General features: G+C 40.7%; 1 non-coding gene across 1 annotated transcript; it reads left to right on the top strand.

Moving 5' to 3' along the window:
- Positions 1 to 17,664: 17,664 nt before the first annotated feature.
- Positions 17,665 to 17,737, top strand: TRNAV-CAC (transfer RNA valine (anticodon CAC)). The gene has a single exon. It is a non-coding gene; the product is annotated as a tRNA-Val (tRNA).
- The last annotated feature ends 5,218 nt before the right edge of the window (positions 17,738 to 22,955 follow it).

Here is a 22,955-nt window from a genome sequence, read left to right as displayed (position 1 = left end):
GAAACGATAGAGGGGCCAGCCCCGTGGCTTAGTGGTTAAGTGCGCATGCTCTGCTACTGGCGGCCCGGGTTCTGATCCTGGGCCTGCACCGACGCACTGCTTCTCTGGCCATGCTGAGGCCACGTCCCACATAAAGCAACTGGAAGGATGTGCAACTATGACGTACAACTATCTACTGGGGCTTTGGGGAACAAAAGGAGGAGGATTGGCAATAGATGTTAGCTCTGAGACAGTCTTCCTCAGCAAAAAGAGGAGGATTAGCATGGATGTTAGCTCAGGGCTGATCTTCCTCACCAAAAAAAAAAGAGAGAGAAAAACGATAGAAAAAATAAACAAATGGGACTACATCAAACTAAAAAGCTTCTGCACAGCAAAGGAAACCATCAACAAAATGAAAAGACAACCTAACAATTGGGAGAAGATATTTGCAAACCATACATCTGATAAGGGGTTAATCTCAAAAATATATAAAGAACTCATGCATTTCAACAAGAAAAAAACTAACAATCCAATTAAAGAATGGGCAAAAGACATGAACAGACATTTCTCCAAAGAAGATATACAGATGGCCAACAGGCATGTGCAAAGATGTTCAGCATCATTAATTATCAGGGAAATGCAAATCAAAACTACAATGAGATATCACCACACGCCCATCAGAATAGCTATAATTAACAAGAAAGGAAACAACAAGTGTTGGAGAGGATGTGGAGAGAAGGGAAGTCTCATACACTGCTGGTGGGAGTGCAAACTGGTACAATCACTATGGAAAACAGTATGGAGATTCCTCAAAAAATTAAGGATACAACTACCATATGATCCAGCTATTCCACTGCTGGCTATTTATTCAAAGAATGTGAAAACATCAATGCATAAAGATACATGCACCACTCTGTTCATTGCAGCATTATTCACAATAGCCAAGACATGGAAGCAACCTAAGTGCCCATCAAGGGAAGAAAGGATAAAGAAGATGTGGTATTTATACACAGTGGAATACTACTCAGCCATAAGAAACTATGAAATCCAGCCATTTGTGACAACATGGATGGACATTGAGGGTATTATGCAAAGTGAAATAAGTCAGAGGGAGAAGGTCAAATACGATATGATCTCACTCATTAAGTAGTAGATAATAACAACAAACAGACACATAGAGACAGAGATTGAATTGGTTGTTACCAGCAAGGAAGGGGGGAGGGAGTAGGGTGAAAGGGATAATTAGGCACATGTGTGTGGTGATGGATTGTAATTAGTATTTGGGTGGTGAACATGAGAACATGATGTAATCCACGCAGAAATAGAAGTATAATGATGTACACCTGAAATTTCTACAATGTTATAAACCAATGTTACCACAATACACAAAAAAAAAAAGTGAAGGAGAAATAAAGATTTTCTCAGACAAATAAAAATTAAGGGAAGTGTTGCCAGTTAAGCTGCCTTGCAAGAAATGTTAAAAGAAGTTCTTCAGAGAGGAAAATGACGTAGGTTAGAAATTCATATCCACATAAAGAAAGAACATTAGAGAAGAAATAAATGAAGATAAAATAAAATCTTTTGTCTTATTTTTAATTGATACAACAGACAATAGTTTGTTGAAGGTAATTATAAAGCAACAATATTGGGTGATTACAGTGTATGGAGAAATTAAATGAATGACAGCAACATTATAAGGCATGGTTAAGGAGGAATTGAGAATAGTCTGTTATAAGAAACTGTACTAACTGTGAAGCATTATAGTGTTATTTGAAAGTTGACTTAGATTAACTGTAAATGTATATTGCAAACTATAGGGCAGCCACTAAACATTTTTTAAAAATAAATATAGTTGACATGCTAAGAAAGGAGAGAAAATAGAATCATGTAAAATACTCAGTTAAAACCAGAGAAGGTTGAAAAAGAGTTGAAGAAAAAAAAAGGGAACAAAGAACAAGGGCAATGAATAGAAACAGTTGGAAATATGGTAGATATTAATCCAACTATATCAATAACCACTTTAAATGTGAATGGTCTAAATACATCACTTAAAAAACAGGGACTATCAGGGGCCGGCCCCATGGCTTAGTGGTTAAGTGCGTGCGCTCTGCTACTGGCAGCCCGGGTTCAGATCCCTGGCGCGCACCAACGCACCGCTTCTCCAGCCATGCTGAGGCCGTGTCCCACGTACAGCAACTAGAAGGATGTGCAACTATGACATACAACTATCTACTGGGGCTTTGGGGAAAAAAAAGGAGGAGGATTGGCAATAGATGTTAGCTCAGAGCCAGTCTTCCTCAGCAAAAAGAGGAGGATTAGCACAGATGTCTGCTCAGGGCTGTTCTTCTTCACGAAAAAAAAAAAAAAAAAAAACAGAGACTATCAGAGTGGAAAACAAGACCCAACTACATGTTGCCTGTAAGAAATGTGTGCATGTTACATGCTGTCACGTCAGCTCTGATCCTGGCTACTCTGTGAATGAGTGATGTCCACATTGTCCTTTCCTCAACAGCCCTATTCAGCTCCTGCAGACTCATGCCTATGGCTTCCTTTATGGAGTCAATCCATAGTATATTTGGTCTTCATCTTTTCTTGCTGACTTCTACTTCTTGTAGCATTATTGTCTTTTACAAAGAATCGTGCCTTCTCATGATGTGCCCAAAGTGGGACAGCCTCAGTTTTATCATTTTTCCTCCAGCAATAGTTCAGGTTTAATTTGCCCTAGGACCCACTTGTTCTTCTTTCTCACAGTCCAGGGTATCCATAGAGCTCTCTTCCAATGCCATATTTCAAATAAGAAACTTACCTTAAATATGAAGATGCAGATGAATTAAAAGTAAAGAGATAGAGAAAGATATACCATGCTAATATTAATCGAAGGAAAACTGGAGTGTTAGTTATATTAATTTCAGACAGAGCAGACTTCAGAACAAGAAAAATGATCAGGAACAAAGAGGGGCATTACATAATGATAAAGGGGTCAATTCTCCAAAAGATATAACAATACTTGATGAGTAGGCGCCTAACAGCACAGTGTGAAAATACGTGAGGCAAAAACTGATAGAACTGCAAAGAGAAATAGACAAATTCGTTTTTATAGTTGGAGACTTCAACACCCATCTATCGGTAATTGACAAATCCAGTGGGCAGAAACTCAGGGAGGATATAGCTGAACTGAACAGCACCATCAATCAATTGGATCCAATTGACATTTATACATTACTTCATCCTACAACAGCAAAATACACTTTCTTTCCAAGCTTACGTGGAACATTCACCAAGATAGACCACATTCTGGACCATAAAACGCATCTCAATAAATTTAAAAGAAAAGAAATCATACAATGTGTGCTCTCAGATCACAATAGTATTAGACTTGAAATCAATAACAGAAAGATAGCAGGAAACCTCCAAACTTTGGAGATTATGCAACACACTTCAAGTGCCACATGGATCAAAGAAAAAGTGTCAAGAGAAATTAATTATTTTGAGCTCAATGAAAATGAAAATACAGCTTATAAAAATGTGTGGGATGCAGCAAAAGTAACGCTTAGAGGGAAATTCATTGCGTTGAATGCATACGTTAGCAAAAAAGAAAGGTCTAAAGTCAATAATCTAAGGTTTCACTTTAGGAAACTCCAAAAAAAAGAGAAAAAGAAAAAATTAAATACAAAGTAAGCATAAGAAAAGAAATAATGAAAACTAGAGCAGAAGTCAACAAAATTGAAAACAGGATGTTAACAGAGAAAAATCAATGAAACCCAAAGCTACTTATTTGAAATGATCAATAAAACTGATAAACTTCTAGCCAGGCTAAGCAAGAAATAAAGAGAGAAGATACAAATTACTAATAGCAGAATTGAATGAAGGACCCTCAGTACCGATCCCAGGGACATTAAACAATAATAAAGGAACATTATGAACACCTCTCTGCTCACAAATTTGGTACGTTAGACAAAATGGACCAAATCCTTGAAAACATAATTTACCAAAATTCACACAAGGAGAAACTGATAATCTAAATAGGCCTATATCTATTAAATTGTAGCAACAATTAATAACCTTCTGAAACAAAGCACCAGACTTAGATGGTTTGACTGGTAAATTCTACCAAACATTTAGGCAAGAAATGATACCAATTCTCTACAATCTCTTCCAGGAAATAGAAGCCAAGGGAACACTCCTTAACTCATTTTATGAGTCAGGCTTTACCTTAATACCAAAGCCAGACAAATGATCCAGGATGTTGAACTAGTCTGGGTTGCTGACCAGCTTCTCAAAATCAACCCTAGAAGATTTATAGAAGCAAGAAGGAAACATGGCTTACAGCAATTATGAAAGATTATAAACTTCCATAGAGATGGAAGGCTATTTTGAACTAGTGTGTGTGAAAGATTGGTGTTCAGAGGTAGCAGAGAGAGGACAAGATGGAGAAAAGCACTTTAAGTTCTGCTCTTGCATCTCCCTAACGTGGCTCTGGGTCAATCATTTCTTATCCCTTCAAGAAAGAAATTAGCAGGGGCACTTACTCAACGTGCCAACGTGGCACCTGCGATTTGATATCTGGGACCCACAAAAGCTTTGCTGAGGAAAGTAGTTGATGAAGACCATGTGGACAAACCAGATGATCCCTGGGCTTTCGCTTTCCAGAGTCTCCTGCTCCAAACCTCCAGAGCTAGTGATTGTCATGGTCTCTCCCAAGTGCTGCTTCCTCATAAGCATAAAAATGATCCTCTAAACAGAAGACTTCCCTGGTGGACTATAAAACAAACAGGGGTGATAAAAATGATTTTCTTGTATGTGCTTCTCTCTACTTAGAGCTCATCCTTAATTTTACAAGACCACCAAAAGACTGAGGCCTACCTCCACAGGAAGGCTTGAGGCCAGTCTACACAGTTCCTCTCATCTCTCTATGGATTCCTCCCACAAGTCTCTCCCTTCCCTGGGCCCCTTACCTCTTCCTCTCCACAGGGGTGTCTGCCCGGGCTTGTGGTTTCTCTCCTTTTGGCAATTTCATTTCTTGATCCCTACTGCATAGTGAGATGTGGCCCAGTGGTCTGTGCAAGATCCAGTACGTGAATAGTGACCAGATGGCTCTTTGGATTCCAGGGATCCAGCAGGAGAAAGAAAAAAGTAACACTGATTTTAGGCCTACATATGCAAAACCTCAGAGACCCATCAGACACACTTGCGCTTCAAAGACATAGTCCCTGCAAAGTTCCTCTTTACACAAATTCCTTGATGTCTTCTACTTGGAAATAACCCGAGGGGTTTTAGTTCCTATTTCCCCCCTTAATGTCGAGGCTGTTCCTGGGCTGTTCCTGGAGGTCAGAACCTTGAAACCACCTAAATTGCCTGAGCAATAGACTGTTCAAAGTAAGATTATTCTGCACACTGCATTGTGCTGGGAATCGAATCTGGGTCTCCAGCATGGGAGGCGAGAATACTATCACTGAACACCAACACTTCCCAGCAGCAGGGAACACTAGCTCAAATCAGAAAGAGTCACTGGAAGGACTTGGGAAAAATAGCTCCAAAATAGATGTTCTCAGTGTCGTTTTTGGAGGATATATCAACGAAAAAAAAGGACACCCACAGCAAAGCCTCGCATAGCAGATTTACGTCAGGCAACACCATAAAGTTTTGGCATTCAAAATACCAGATTTGAAAAAGCCTAATTTTGAAGTAGGCTCTTTACAAGTGGATGAAACATCCCTGTAGAAAAGCATCAGAAATCCATCCAGTTTCTTCTCTGCTCCATATCTGGGGTGGACCGATGGAAAATTCATTTCCTCACTTGCTGACACATTCTCTTTGCCCTCCCATTGCTTGGTGCCTTCCAAACCCTTTCCTCTCAACCTAGATAGGAACACCAGCTCTTTTCCCCAAGCAGGCATTCAAGACCCAGTGACAGTTCAAACAGCTGGACTAGTGGGAATATGTCTCAGTGACTCAAGAGGATCCGAGTGATGATTGAGTTTCTCTCCTTCCTATGCCCCTGTTGAGTCCCTGAAAAAGGGAAGGATAGAATGTTGCTTTTGAATTCTTAGGCCTTACAGAGACCTATACAAGAGTGAATAAATGAAAATTTCACTCCAGGATTTCTTCCCCTCACCACAGCTTCTGTAGCCACCTAGGGAGGCCGATTCAGGGAAAGACAATTAGAGTAGATTCCATGAAGATGCTAGGTTTTTCTCCTGTCCTTTAAAGCTTTCTTGGCTCTTTACCTTTGTCTGATATTCATGTTTTCACTCTTTTATTCTTTTGTTTACAATTAGTCTGGCACAGAGGTATACTGCTCTTAATATTTAACCCTTTTCTGTCTAATAAACTGCTGTATCTGGAATTTAGTTTTATATCCAATCTGAGAAGGTTGGGTCCATTACAATTAGCAGATATTAGTGTGTTGTGTCGGGGATTCCTGACGTAGTCTCATTTCCACCACTTCCCTTGTGGTTTCTTTCTTTTTGGTTTTTATTTTCTCTTTCTCTGGAGGGAATAGACAAATTACTAGTGTATATGTATTACATCTATTACTTGTCATTACTGCCCCAATTAGCTTAAGGATGGTGATAATCACTTATATAAATGTATATATTAATTTAAAATAAGAAAATCAATAATTTCTAGAAAAAATATTTCACTACACATGCCTTAATTGCGATATTTCCTTGAGGAAAAATTTTGCTGCTGAATTTGTAACATGTAAAAATAAAAGATTTAGCTGTAGATTAAATTAATGGTTTTTATTGCTTGGTACAAAAAAAAAGAAATGAAGTTGATAACAGAGAGGAATCTTAATACTTTTCAACAGTTTAAATAATTTAAATACTTGATAATGGCACTGAAAAGGTTTACGTCATGTTGTATTTTTTATTTATCAAGGTGACTCCTTACAGAAAGTAGAATGGTTTAATAATTTTGATTTAAAAACTATTACATATTTTCTTTCATATTTTCTCATAATGTAGAAAATAATGGTAGCATAATATTCTAGTATATTCAAGTCTTGGATTTATTTCAGCTTGAAAATGTTAACTAAGTTGGACTTCCTAAATTTCCTATATTGGTTGTATTGGTCAAATAAGGGAACATTACTTCCAATAAGCATTTCAACTGATAAAATTTTAAGGCTATGTGTTCAAGTAAATTAAATATACCAGACAGTATCTTTAAAAGTGGATAAATTCTTATAATTCTAGAAACCGGAGAACTCAATTATTCCACTTACAATTTTTGGTAAATATTTTTAGGCATTCCAATATATGATTCCAACATTCTCACGTTCCAACATGTCAGTTTAATTTACAATTTCGAGATCTATAGTTAACTTTAAACCTTTGATTCTTATTAAATTGATTTAGTTAATGAATAATCTTTGATTGCCTGCAAATTCTCTCTCTCTCTCTCTGTCTCTCTCTCTCTTTCTTGTTTGGCCTAATCTCTTGATTCATTGACTGACAACAAGAATATAACTTTACTTGGGGAGTGCTGTTGTTTGCTGAGTTCACATAGATTTCTATATTTTGTGGGTATGTGGCTGGTGCCATGGATATTCTCATGTGTTCTCTTGACTCTCTGCAAAAGTTCGTAGACAAGTTTGTTGTTTTCAGTGTTCTGACATTTCAAAATCGTATACTTTGGTGTTGTGCACTCCACAGCTTCTCAAACTGCCACCCTCATAGCCTGTTCAACATGGATTTTTTGCATGGTACTTGCTTCTTCTCACAGCAACCACCAAAATCCAGCTTTGTAAAGAAATTATATCACTGGAAAATATGTAGCATAATTTAATGTTGGCGAATTGTACTGTATGTAGCTATCACCTCAGTGAACCTGACCCAAAAAAAAAAAAAAGGACTAACAATTCCAAATGTTGGCAAGATGGGGAGCACTAAAACTCTCATTTGTTTCTGGTAAGAATATAAATAAGTTCAACAAGGTTGCAAAAATTTTTGGAAGTATCAGCTAAGGGTCATACATACACAGTTGTATGCTGTGGCCCAGAAATTCTACTTTTAGCTCTATTCCTTAGACCTGTGCTGTCCAATATAGTAGTTATAAGCCACTTGTAGCCATGAACAGTAGAAATGTTGCTAGTGTAACATGTTGCAATGATAATATTTTGATATAGTAGGTCTCATAAAATATTTTTAAAGTTAATTTCATCTCTTTCATTTTACTTTTTAAAATATATCTACTAGAAAATTTAAAATTCCTGTCACTGGCATTATATTTCTATTGGAATGGGCTGCCCTAGAGAAATGTGTGACTATGTCCACCAAAAGACATATCAAAGAATGTTTGTACTGATTCAAAATATCCTAAACTGGAAACAACTCACGTGTCCAACAACAGTGGAATAAATAAATATGTTGAGATATATTCATACAATGAAGACACACAGAAGCAAAGAACTACATGAAAAACATGGATAAATTTCACAGACATAATGTGGAGTGAAAGAAGTCAGACCCATGCCCCTCTCCCACAAAAAACCCAGCACATACTTTATGATTCCGTTTATATGAAAGTAAAGGGCAGGAAAAACTAACCTGTATTGGTAGAAGTCAGTGGGTGGTGAGGATGGAGATCACTCTGTGAGCTCTTGCGTGGAAACAGTCATGAGGAAGATTTCCAGGGTCTGGAAATGTTCTACACTTTAGTCTGGGTGCTACATCAGTAGTTATTCAGATGCGTTTACATTGGTAAAGGTTTGAACTGTACACTTTTTGTCCTTTATATTTATCATGCCTCAACAAAGAAAGTTGAAAGCCACGTGGTTATTGCTAAAGTGATGTTGATACTTATTCTTCTGGTTTAGCCTAGGCTAGGATGCAAAGTAAGTTCAAAATATTTATTGCTGTCCTCAGGTTTTTGACTTTCGTCCACCATCTGATATCTGATAACATATATGTTGTTCACAACCATTACTCTAAGCTGATATCCAACTGTTAACACTGTGTCAAAGAGAGACTGAAGTGTTCATGGTCAACTTTCCTCTTTTATGAATAATTATGACCCAAAGTGGGGAGAGATTAAATTGAGAAATCCTGGTGATGAAAATAGTACAATTAGGCTTAACCAACTCAGAGGTGCCAAAGGAAGGACACTGGCAGGTGTTACACAAAGAAAGTAGCCCCATTCACTCTGAAGCTAAACCTTCAAAAATTTTTGGACCATCTATAAATAGCCAAAATTGTTTACCTGATGAATTTGTCAGCTTTACTGGAGCAAGCTATGAGATTAGCTGTTTGATGGCTTTCAGCTCATCCGTTTACCAAGGAAAAGAAAAATAGAATTATGCATTCCCAAGCTATCTGTATTTTTTCTTTCTCCTCTCTTTTCTGTCCCTTTTACAAACTCTCTTTTTGTCTTTAAGGACAATATTCTAATAACTGTTTCCCATTTTTATGAGTAAATGTGTGACATAACTCATTCAAAGTCTCTTATTTACTACTAATATTTAAATATAATTTTCATATTAACGTCTGTATACACATCATAGGTAGCTTTGAAATATATTCCAGGGTGGACACACTTCCATGGAAAATTTAGACCTTGAACCATTGGAAGACAGGCCCTTCTAAGCTTTTAAATAAAGCCAGTTCCCCATTGGTGTATAGTTAACAAACCCATTGTAATTCTCTCTGTGTCTAACCCTCTTTGCTTCATCATTCTGGTTCTTGTGTCTCACCCTCCGCTTCTGGTGGATCTGGGAAACCTCTTGTGCTTTTGCTTTGCTCCAGGGTGCTCTTCTGCTCTCAGGAAGGACTTGGAAATGAAAGGTAATGGCATCCAGGTTGAAGCCCCTGAGGTACCACAGCTTTCCTGGGCTTGGCCATTTGCCTCCCACTGAGGGTCAAGACCTCTCCACCACTGTTCAAGTCCTACCTCAAAACTTTTTCCTTTCTTGTCCTCTAGGGCATTGTTTCTGTGACTTCCATTCTTATACTGCAGTCTTGTCTGTGCAATAGAGAAATTAGCCTTGCAAAATTCAGTAAAGTGTGGTTCTCGGGAATCAAACGCAGTGTCCTGGGGACGGGACAAAACTTCTACCACTGTCCTGCAATTGCTGACATGACCATGTTACTCCTACATCACGCAATCCACACAAAGATTGTATAGCTCTTTGTGGTCTCCCAACAACCAGAGCTTGGATACACTCACTTGCCCCATGTCTTCAAAAACATAGAAACTTCTCAGGGCACAACATTTGGACCAAGACAGTGCTACACCGATGTCAGTCAAACTTGGGAGGGAAGGTGTGAGGCCACCACTTGGGTAGAGCTCTGTGACCAGCCAAGACAGCCGAGACCCCATCTGTGAGAGAGCAGGACTGGCTGAGGCTCCCAAGCCCTTGGTGGAGGTGTGGGGATCTAATGAGGAGGCAAAGGCAGCAGGAGAGATGGCCCCCGGGCTGAACTGACATTCACCTGTATCTAAGCAGGTGGAGAAAGCCATTCAGAATTGTTAATTAAGTGTGAGATCTTATTAAATTTGTTTATTGCTACAAGGAAATAAAGCAGATGATTTTATAGTAAAACGGTTATTCTCTAGACTGCGCTGTCCTATACTGCAGCCACTAGCTAAATGTGGCCATTCAAAATCAAATTAGTTAAAATCAAGTAAAAAAATAAATAAATAAAAAACTCAATTTCTCAGTGCTGGCCACATTTCAAGCACTCAATTGCCACATGTGTCCATCGGACCCTGTCTTAGACGATGCAGATCTAGCTCATTCATCTATCCAGTCAGTTAAACATGAGATGTTTTATTTCAAGTTCCTGACTTCTTGCTCAGCATGAAATTCCTTGTAGGCCATTTATTTGATCCCCAGTGCCAGCAGCTCCTAGGTCTGTAGTGATGTCTAGGTGGTCCCTGAGCTTTGATTGAGAGGAGGACTTCAGTGTTTCCCCTTGCGGGGTAAAGAACTATTCCATGCCCTGGCTTTTGTGGGACCGTGGTACACTGGGCATAACAAGGGTTTTCTTACATTGATCACTCCAGCCCCGGAAATGCTCCAGGTTACTCCAAAGGCTGCCGCTGCCCAGCCCTCAAGGGAATTCTTGTGGAAGCTCATCTGCTCTGCTTATTAGCTCTGTTATTAACTATATCAACACTGTTTTTTCACCTTTGCCTAATTTTATAGTTGCATCCTGCTTGTGGCAATTCATACTGGTGTTTCTGTTGTAATAATGATAAATAATTAATTTTAAAAATAAATTTTCTACATAAAAATGTAAATCAATGCACAGAAAATATTAGGTAGTTAATGACATAGGCACATGGATATGGCTAAATGTTAAAGTGCTATGTTCATTAATGAACTTTGAAAAACATGATTTGGGCTCATTTTTATGGCACATTCCCACCCTCCCCCTTGCTACTCCAGGAGCAATCTGTCTTGCTCTAAGTCAAGAAGGTGGGAGTGCTCAGTTATCCCCTCTACACTTTGAACACAAAAGGCACTGTCACTTTTTTCTGTGAGCCCCTCTCGGGAACTCCCTTGTTCAGACCATTAAGAAGAGTCAAGGCCTTGATGTTGGTCTTAGAGATAATTTTTTGGATTTGACACCTAAAGCAAAGGCAACAAAAGTAAAAATAAACAAGTGGGACTACATCAAACTACAAAGCTTCTGTACAGAAAAGGAAACCATACACAAAATTAAAAGCCCACCTACTGAATGGGAGAAAATATTTGCACATCATATCTCTGATAAGGGGCCAACATCCCAAATATATAAAGAACTCATACAACTCAACAACAAAAAGACAAACAATCTGATTAAAAAATGGGCAGAGGATTTGAATAGCCATTTTTCCAAAGAAGACATACAGATGGCCAATAAGATATGTGAAAGGATGCTCAACATCACTAATCATCAGGGAAATGCAAATCAAAATCACTATGAGCTGTCACTTCACACCTGTTAAAATGGCTATTATGAAAAAGACAAGAAATAACAAATGTTGGTGAGGATGTGGAGAAAAGGGAACCTTTGTGCACTGTTGGTGGAAATGTAAATTGGTGCAGCCACTATGGAAAACTGTATGGAGGTTCTTCAAAAAAATTAAAACTGGAACTATCATATGATCTAGTAATTCCACTTCTGGGCATTTATCTGAAGAAAATGAAAACACCAAGTAGAAAAGATATAAGCAACCCCACATTCATTGAGGCATTATTTAGAATAGCCAAGATAGGGAAACTACCTAAGTGTCCATTGACAGATAGTGGATAAAGAAAATGTGCTTATATATATGATGGAATATTATTCAGCCATAAAATGGAATGAAATCTCGCCATTTTCAACAACATGGATGGACTTTGAGGACATTACACTAAGTGAAATACGTCAGACAAAGAAAGACATGATCTCACTTATATGTGAAATCTAAAAGAAAAAACAAAACCCCAATTCAAGCTCTTAGATACAGAGAACAGATTGATGGTTGCCAGAGTCAAAAGGTCCAAACTCCTAACTACAAAATCAATATCATGAAGACATAATGAACAGAATGGTGACTATAGTTAATAATTCTGTATTGCATATTTGAAAGTTGGTAAAAGAGTACATCTTAAAAGTCCTCATGACGAGAAAACGGAATTCTGTAACTATGTGCGGTGACAGATATTAACTAGACTTATTGTGGTGATCATTTTGCAATATATACAAATATCGAATCATTATGTCATACACCAGAAATTAATATAATTATGTGTGTCAATTACACGTTAAAAAAAGTTAAAATTATAAAAAAAGAAGAAGAATCAGGCCCACAAACACTTCTGGTTAGGAAGTGTGATTGCATCATCCCTGGAGCCTGAAGTCTGTTTCTGGGGAAGACTAAACGGTTTTGTTTGCTATTTCTCTTCTTCTCTATTTCATTAATTAGTCCTGAGTGTTTTTCAGGCCCTAGTTTTAATCTTCTTTTTCTCTTCAATATCTTGGAGGTAGAGCCAGAAGGAGGGGATGCCAATCTCAGTGAAGTCTTCCCAGTTACCACTGAGCATGATGGCCAAGAGCAAGGGCTCTGGAGGCACACTGCCCGGGTCTGAGTGCTAGCTCTCACCCTCACAGGGCTGGGACCCTTGGGAAGTAAGCTCAGCCTGTCAGTGCCTCAGTGTTCTCCTCTGCAACAAGGGATCTTAATAACCTACACTCTCTCAGGGTTGTTACGTGGACTAAATAAGTTATTAAACAGTAAAGCACTGAGGAACCATGCTGGTCACACAGCAGAGCTCCGAGGAAGCTGTTATTATTGTTATTACTATGTGCTTCGTTTCTACTTCTAACTGCACTGCTGCTGACTTTCAACATTCCCCAGAATAAATTAGGACCATATTAGCGACCAGCGTCTGAAAAACTGGTTACTTGGTGACTTTGATGGTGATTTAATTGACAGTGAAGACACTGCAGCAGGGGACTGGATCCAACTTCAGCAAATTCTTGGACCTTAGACAGATATGATGATTGTTTAAACACAGTAGACAATCCTTTGCACGTGCTTCTAGCAAGAGCTTTTAATATCCTGTCACACTTACCATGAGTATCATAAGAAACATCCAAGTACATCCAGTGATCCCATCATTTTGTTGTTTTATTTTTTTTGGTTTTGTGTTATTTTTAAGAAACCAAAGGAGGGAAATATAATTTCCCTGGAAGTGTAGAAGATGTCTTCTTTCAGTTATGATGGAGTGTTTGTAGCAAACCAGCATTCACCCTGAAGACAACTAGATAAGGTCAGGGTTAAAGAAATTCTGTTTGAAGTCTTTGGAGAAATACCAATGCAGCTAGGACCCACAGGATCAGCTCCAGAGAGAGAGAGGAGCTCATTGGAATGAAACTACCTCTCTACCTTTCTCCCTCAGGGCATTTGCCAGTTCTTGGTGAGGAACAAGAGACTGAGAAGCTGGGAAGAGGGCACTCGCTAAGAGTCAGAGAAAACAGCAGCACTTTAAGTAATCTCATGGATCTGGAGAGAAAAGAAGAAAAGAGACATGTGGAGCTGTCCAAGTATTCAGACTTGAGGAGTCGAGATCCTGGAGTGAGTTGGTAAGTGAGCTGGATGCTTGGTACAGGATTTCCCCTGAAGATATTTGCAAATTAAACAATGTGCATGCAAGAGACTACAAAAGCAAGGAGGGTGTGGCTGAAAGAGAGTGGAATTTTCAGCAGTATCGCGGTGCTCAGGGGATAAAAATTGAATTTCAGGACTCATAAAGAGGAGGGGCCAAGGAAACACCCCAAGGTCTCAGGTAGGAACCCTGGCGGTGTACAGCATAGTAGTGTGAGCAAACTAGCTGTAAACTGACACTTCCCATGAGTGCAAACAAGCTGCAAATCAGCTTATTCAAGGATTGGATTGGACTGAGGTGATCTGCTCATCTGCTGTCTGCTGGGGGAGAGGGTGAATAATCTTCCGAGAAAGCTGACATCATTCAAACTATCCATCATTTTTCACACAACAAGTTCTCCATTCAATCACTATATTCTAGGACTATAAAGGAACAGTTGCAAGAGGAAAAAAGCAAACCATAGAAATTGACTCATAGGTGATTGAGGTATTGAAGTTATCAGATAGAAGAATAAAATGATATGCTTTAGCTTTTTAGGAAATAGATAACATGATAAAAATTTTCACAAGAGAAAGAGAATCTATTTTAAAATTCATTGGAGGGCCCGTGGCTTGGCGATTAAGTGAGCGTGCTCCGCTACTGGCAGCCCGGGTTCAGATCCCGGCCATGCTGAGGCCGCATCCCACATACAGCAACTAGAAGGATGTGCAACTATGACATACAACTATCTACTGGGGCTTTGGGGAAAAAAAGGAGGATGCTTGGCAATAGATGTTAGCTCAGAACCGGTCTTCCCCAGCAAAAAAAAAAAAAGAGGAGGATTAGCACGGATGTTAGCTCAGGGCTGATCTTCCTCACAAAAAAAATATATAAATAAATAAAATAAAATAAAAATCATTGGAAATTATAGAAATAAAATATGTAATAGTTAGCACTTGAAAAAGTCAATAGATCAGTGTAATAGCAGTTTGGACCCACCTGAAGAGAGACGACTATCCTGAAAATATGTACGTAGCAAGAAACTCTCCGTAGAGTTTAAGCATAGAGAGCTAAAAGGAATAAAAAATAAGAAAAGAGTGTAAGAAAGACACGGTTACATCATAAAGTTCTAACATAAATGTAATTAAAGTCTCAGAGGTTGGAGGAGCCAGAAAATGGGACAGAAACAATATTGAAAGATATTGTGGATAATTAAGGAAAAACCAGGATGATCTATCAAACCACCTGTGCAAGAAGATCTATGAACTCCAAGCAAGGTAAGGACAAGCAAACCACACCCAAAACTGCTGAACACCAAAGACAGACGAAAAAAATCATAGCAGCACCCAGAGGGGGGAAATCCTCTTACGCCATCCAAAGGTTGGGAGCTGAATTCTCAGCAAAAACAATGAAAAAGATCACATTATTAAAGGGCTAAAGCAATATAATTTCCAACCCACTAACCACTGCTAATCTCTGACAGAATATCTCTCAAGGGAAAGTGAGCTGAAGACCTGACCAGATAAGCAGCAGACCCTAACCAAAGGAAATGCAAAAGGTAACTCTTTAGGCAGAAGTTAAATGATCCCGAGGGAAACGTGGAAAATGAAGGACGGAATGAAGAGCAATGGATAGGTTAAATATGTGGTTAAGCCAAATAAAATATTACTATTCAAACAATAATAATAACGTCTGTGTGATTTAAAATATATGTTGAAGTAAAATTAATGCCAATAACTCAAAAATCAGGAGGAGAGTAAATGGAATTAAGATGTTCTGAAGTTCTAGCATTGTCTAGGAGATGTAAAAAGTTCTAATTTATATCAGAGATTTTTGCACAGATTTTACAGAATACATACAAGTAATAATATATATGTGTATATCAAAGTAAAACCAAGAATTAAAACAATTATTCTTTTTGAGAATTCTCGAGTTTCAAAAAGATAAACTATTTTTGATGTTTACAAATATAAATGTAAAAAGTATACAGTGAAATGTGATAAACGTATAAACTTCTGTAACTATCAGCCGGACGAATGTACAGAACATTTCCCTCAACCCAGGAAGGTTCCCTTCAAATTTTCTCAAAGAGTGAACCACTCTTCTGTTCTGATACTTCCTGGAAGTGGACTTACACAGGAGTATCCGAAAGTTACATTAATAACAGATGTTTTAGGAGTTGAAAAGCATTTTATTGATAGGCATTTTTTGCTGAACGTACTGTTTGGGGGGGTTATCCATGTGATTGCCTCATCTATAGTTTGGTTGTTTTTGCCGCCGAGTGTTAATCCCTTAATATGAATATACTACGGTTTGTTTATCATTTCTCCTGTCCATGGACATTTGAGTTTTATCCAGTTTTTGCCTGGTGTAACTGATATTGCTATGAACATTTTTGTAGAAGACGTTTTGAATGTATGCATTCATTTCTCTTGGGAAGTAAATAGAGGTAACATTATTTGGTAACAGGGTAGGTATATTTTCAACTTCACAAGAAACTTCCAAATATTAGGAAAGTGGTTGTGCTAAATTACAGTCTAACCACTATCACACAGTCAGGTCATCCACACTCAGATGGGGGAGGAGAGAGAAAACAACTTTAAAAATCTATTTCTGGAGGTTTCTCTTCTTCACCTTGTTTCCAGATACTTAATGGCAGCTATGAAGGTGGCTGTGGTCACACCAAGTGTCATCACCAACCTACTCAAGTCTGGCAGCAGAGTCATGAGAGATACTCCAAGGCAGCCCAGCCAAGTCTCAGACTCACAAATGCCAGGCAGGAATAGATGCCCATGAAATGAGGAGGGTCAGGCCATCCCTCTCTCCCCCGTCATGGCTGTGCCACTCTTTCGCTCTGTGCCACTAAAAACGGTTTCTTGCGCTTGCTTTCCATCCCTCCATTCCATGGCCTAGATTTTACCGGCCTCTGTTAGATGGTCATGCCCACAGGCCTCTCTCGATGGCTTTAAAGCAACCCAGGCAGGAACTGGTGGGACTCCTTTTGCCCAGAGGATACCAAAGAGACCCTCTTTTGTCGAGAGGACAACAGAGAAGCGCTAAGGCGAAAGAGCTTGCGAGGAAAGAGCGCTCAGGTCCCGCGCATGGGAGCAGAGGGGAGGGCGAGGAGAGCGGGTCCTAGCGTTCCTGGGTGGATTCGAAGCACCGGTCATTTGCCCACAGCCGAGAGCACTGACCTCCGGGGCCGTGAAAAGGCCGCCGAAGCAAGGATCCGCAGCCCAGGAGGGACGGCGTCTACACTGCTGGGCCGCAGGGGGCGCTTGGGGCTCAGACGCCTAACCTAACCTAACCTAACCGCCGGCTGCTGCAGCTTCCGGGAGCCGGGATCAGCGGGGGCGGCTCCTGCACAAGGGCGCCTCGTTCTGGAAGTGGAAACCCTGCGTTTGATCTGGGATCCCGGAAGTCAAACTGTGGGGTCCCAGGGCCCTCGCTTCGGGGGTAGGCGCGGAACCCTGAGCCAGGGCCTCTCCGGAGCCGCAGTCTCCTTGCCTGAGGGGTCGCTGGTGCTTCCCCGGGCCTTTTTCAGTCAAAAAAGTGGGTGTCTAGAATGGTTGTGGCAGGACCTACGGTTGTCATGGACGTCGTCAACTATCAACACCAGTCGTGTTTCCGTAGTGTAGTGGCTATCACGTTCGCCTCACACGCGAAAGGTCCCCGGTTCGAGACCGGGCGGAAACAACCTGTTTTTCCTGAAAGCTACCTTCAAGTTTGAAAAAAGAAAGGGGGGAGAGGGGAGAGCGGAGGGGAGAGAGGAGAGGAGGGGAGGGGGGAGGGGGGAGGGGGGAGGGGGGGGGAGGTGCAGGCTCAGCTATATTTTCCCTTCACAAGAAACGTAGAACTTCAATTACAACGTGAAAGCCTACTCAGCACTAGAAAACAGGCCTTGTTTTTTGGTCTGCTCTGAGTCAGATTGGAAACTGGTACACAGTCAGTCCAAGGAGAGCACAGGACTAGGCTGACTTCAGCTTACCTTTAGATCCACAAATCCCCTAACGTTCTCGTCTATCGCCTAAATCTTCTCTACAGGCTGACAGCTATCATGTCTCTGAAAACCAAGAACTTCTTTCCTGTGAAGCACGCTTGGCTTTCCCCGACCCCAGCACACTTGCGGAGCAGGCTGATTTGCGGGACGGAGCAAAAGAAAACGAACCGAAGACTGCACTTGGGGCTCCAGACAAAGACACGTAGATGGAGTCTCATGCTCCACTGATTGAGCTGGTCTGGGCACCAAAAGGAGCCTGTACACGTGCTGTTATCAGGAGAGCCCCTCGAGCCAGTTCAGAGATCAGCGAGCAGACGGGCGCTTCTCCTCACTCCCTGAGAACCGAGTCCGCACCTTACTCAGAAGGAAACCGAGGTTCACAAAGAGAGCATGTCCTTGGCTCTGCCGCACACAGTGCTGAAGCTGGACTAGAACGGAACACAGACCAGTTTCCTTGTGGTCAGGCCTCAGAGCCCAAAGCGTCGCCCAGGCTGGGAGAGGTGAGGGGTGATGAACTGCGGAGTAAGAGCTGGGAGCCTTGCACAGCTGCATTCAGCCCTGGGCCGCTGGCAGTCGCCTCTACTTCTGCTCTCTGGGTCTCAGAAATCCAACCTTTACTTTAAGAATTTTCATCTGGAGAGGCCAAATTAGAGTCTTGGTGTGATTCCCTGGTGGTCTGGGGCTAGGATTTGGCGTTTTCACTGCCACTCCAGGATTGATTCCTGATCAGGGAAGTCTCTTAGCACTCTCTCTGCAGGCAGGAATCTTCCTCTTCACCCCCAGAGGTGTGGTGGGCCTCAAATTCCAGATGCAGAGAAGAGCCTCTGTGCAGAAGCCAAGCCACAGGCGTGAAGGCATCTCCCAGGCTGCGAGAGGTGAGATGTGATGGGCAGCCTGCCCTCCTTCTCCCTTCATCTCAGAATCCTAATGTCTCACTTCCAGAGTTTTCATCTAAAGAGAACTAGAGACTTACTTGAGTTCCACTCTCTCCTTAAAAAAAAAAAAAAATGCAAACGTTCAGAAAAGTTGCAATAGTAACATCCTATTTTTTCACCTAAATGCACCAGTTAATTTCCCACATTTGCTTGCTCACTCTCTCTCCACATACATGATTTCCCACATCCTTTGAGAGTAATTAAAGAAATCTCAAGATCCTTAGTGGACTGCTGTTGCTCCTTTCCTTCGGCAATGTCCCTTGAACCAGCTGGAGGACTTTTCCTCCAAGGCCAGGGGAGGGCTTTGTCCTCTGAAGGAGGCCCCTCTTGCCCTTTCAGGAACCTGACACCTGTTCCACCTAAAGGATAGTGCAGGCCAGGCCTGCCCTGCACTTGTAGGAACAGATTAGGTTTTCATCCCCCAAGCACCCGCTGCCCTCCAGACCCCTCCCTGTTGCTTTGGCAGGCAGTGGAGTTTTGGGTCATTCTGAGCTCTAGAACTGCCTGCCTCTCGAGGGAGACCCTTCAGGGAAGTGCAGCTGTCCCCTTGGCTTCTGCCTGCCTCTCTATGCCCTGCTGGGATCTGAAAGGGTTCTGACCCAACAAAAAGGTAGTGGGAGGATGAGGGGAGCAGGAGGAAAATGCATCAGAGGGAAGGGGAGAGTTCTCAAGAGTTTTCCAGAATTGTGCATCTGGCACTGTCAGATAGGTGGCTGCCCTGTGACAATGGTGCTTAGTCTTGTCTTGACCTGGTCCTGGCCTCAGTCTGAGTCCAAGCAGACAGAGGCATCCTGATTTGTGCTGCATACCGAGCTGTGCCTCTCCCCAAAGTGGGGTAGTGACTGAGCTTCTATTTCCAGGATCCCAGTGGAGTCCAAAGCTGCTATTGATGGGTTTTTTTCTTGCGCTTCCTTTCTTGCTGAACCTGTGACTCAGAAAAAAAAGGTTTAGCTGTAGATAAATTAGTGGTCTCAGTACTGGGTACAAGAAAAAAATTCAAGTTGATAGTAAGGATGAATCTCAAATACTTTTAAACATTTTAAAGAATTTTAATAAATGACATATAATGGAATAGAAAATGTTTATGTCATGTCACATTTCTAAAGATGATTCCTCATACGCATCAGACTGGTTTAATAATTTTGGCCTAAAAACTACTTTACGTTGTCTTCCAGATTTTCTAATAATATAGAAAATAGTGGTAGCACAGTATTCTAGTTTATACAAATCTTGGATTTATTTTCTCTTCAAAATCCTAATGGCACTGAACTGCCTAAATTTCCTGTATTGGTTTACTGGTCAAATAAGTGAACTTTAATTCCAACAAATATTTAAATTTATGAAACTTAAAATTATATGTGTAGTAAATTAAATATACCATATAATATCTTCTAAATGGAGATTAAGACTTATAATTCTACAAATCATAGTCACTCAATTATTCCACTTGAAATTTTTTTTTTCGCCTGTGAGGAAGATCAGCTCTGAGCTAACATCCATGCCAATCCTCCTCTTTTTGCTGAGGAAGACTGGCCCTGGGCTAACATCTGTGCCCATCTTCCTCCACTTTTATATGGGAGGGCACCACAGCACGGCCTGACAAGCGGTTCATCTGTGAGTGCCTGGGATCTGAACCCAGGCCGCCAGCAGCGGAGCACGTGCACTTAACCGCTAGGCCACGGAGCCGGCCCCACCACTTGCAATTTTTGAGTAAACATTTTTAGGTATCTAATACATGGTTCCAACATGTATTTCTTTATTATGTTTCAGCTCAATTTGAGATTTTAAGCTCTACAATTCTAAGCTCTCTGACTGATACTAGATTAAGTTAATTAATGTATAATCTTTACCTAGATATTTTCTAATTAAGATAGAAATAACAGAGTCAGCCCTGAAGGTCTAGTGGTTAAAGTTTGGCGCTCTCACTGCTTCTGCAGCCCAGGTTCATTTCCAGGTCTCGGAACCACACCACCCGTCTGTCATTTGCCATGCTGTGGTAGCGGCTCACATAGAATAACTAGAAGGACTTACAACTAGGACATACAACTATGCACTGGGACTCTGGGGAGGAAAAAAGAAAAAAGAGGGATATTGGCAACAGATGTTAGCTCAGAGTGAATCTTTCCCTGTAAAATAAAAAGATAGAAATAACAAAACACTATGTTAATATAATGCTACTGCATATTTTTATAGATTATAGAGTGACCATATGTTAACAGGTTAAGAGGATCTGTGGGAACCCTTAGGGGATGTTGATGAGCTTGGCCATGACTGTCACTTTAAGAAGTGTAAACACATGCAATGTCTGCTCCAGGAAGTAAGGAGCTGTCACTGGACACCTGCTGTTTTCCTGAGGTGCTTGTTTATTTAAAAAAATAATAATAATGCTGGTTCTTAGTTACACCTTCTAGATCTAGAGTCATCCATTTTTCCATTCTTTGCTGTGCTTCTCTGGTGGTACTCACCTCTAGTGCCCCTAGGCCCAGGCTGGCAGAAGCACTTAGAAAGGACATGAACCAGTTGTACTCCCATGTACCTGCCCCTTTTTGATGCCTTCAAATGTAGGCACCACAGGGCAGGGACCTTCAATTTGCTCATGATGCAGCATCTCTCCCAGAGCAGGGCCTCGCACCTAGTAAATACCTAATAAATGCTTGATGATTGAGGGCATTCTAATGCAAGGTCCTGGAAAGCTGAAAAGGAGAAGAAAGTGGGTAAGGTTGGGGGTAGCCTAGAGTATGAGGGCCAGAAAGACAGACAGACAGACAGACACAGACCCCATGTGGAGAGAAAGAGAGAGAGAATGTCCAAGAACCAGATTTAGTGTGTAAAAGCCAAAGAGGTCTTTTTGCTCAAGAAATTCAACAGAAGAACCAAGGGAAGGTGAGCCAACAACTCTAAGAGTCCAGGTCTGCACAAGGTGCATAGTCAGGTGCAGGATTCTGTTGTTTTCTATAATTTGTCTCAAATGGGATTATTACTGCTTTCAGAGAGTTTCCAGGCTAAGCACGCGGAGGGGGATCTGAGGCCAACTCTTTGGATTGTGGGCATGAAGCTGAGTATCCACAGAGAGCAAGTCAGCTAAAGTTCATAGGATAAAGATCTAGTGATGAGAGAGATGGACAGAGAGAGAACCCAGGCATATGGAAAGGGTCTCAGCAAATACTGATCAGGGCATGCTTATGAAGAAACTGCCTGAGGCCAAGGGAAGCCACTTCTGAAAAGATCATGGAACAGTGCCTGGTGTACACACAGCACAGGGAACAGCACTTGCTCCCACCAGCCAGACTGGACTACTCATAATTCACGGGCCATTGGGAAGAACACTCAGGAAGGTCTTGTTTCAGCAGTGGGAATAATCAGCCCTAGACTGATCTACCTAAAAAATCAAAAAAGCAAGATCCAAAGGGATCAAACTATTTACAAGTCACTTAACTGTACCCCTGAACATAACTCAAGAAGGTTTATAGGAATACCAAAATAGCAGGGACCCATGAAGGTAAACTTTCACAATGTCTGGCATCCAATCAAAGAATGCTAGGCGTGCAAAGAGGCAGGAAAACATGATCCTTCATGAGAAGAATAACTCAATTGAAACTAAACAAGAGCTGACATGATGTTAAAATTAGCAAAGAGGACTTTAAAACAGGTATTTTGAATGTGTTACATATGTCCAAGGAGTTAAGTAGAAATGTGGAGCATATACAAACGGAAGAATCAAACTTTAGAGATGGAAACTATAACATCTGAGATAATAAATTCACCAGATGGAATTAACACCAGATTAGACTTTGCATAAAAAAAATTAGAGAATACAAAGCCATGAACAATTGAAAATATACAAAATGAAACTCAGAATAAAAAGAATTATTTTAATGAACACATATCAGCGAACGGTAGGGCAACTTTAAAAGGCCTAATCTACAAGTAATTGAGTCCTGAAAAGACTAGGGATGAAGAAACAATTTTAGAAGAAATA

The sequence above is a fragment of the Diceros bicornis genome, chromosome 4 (assembly GCF_020826845.1).
Source record: "Diceros bicornis minor isolate mBicDic1 chromosome 4, mDicBic1.mat.cur, whole genome shotgun sequence".
Lineage (NCBI taxonomy): Eukaryota > Metazoa > Chordata > Mammalia > Perissodactyla > Rhinocerotidae > Diceros > Diceros bicornis.
The sequence above is the reverse complement of the archived record's forward strand: the minus strand, read 5'-3'. Positions and strand labels throughout refer to the sequence as shown.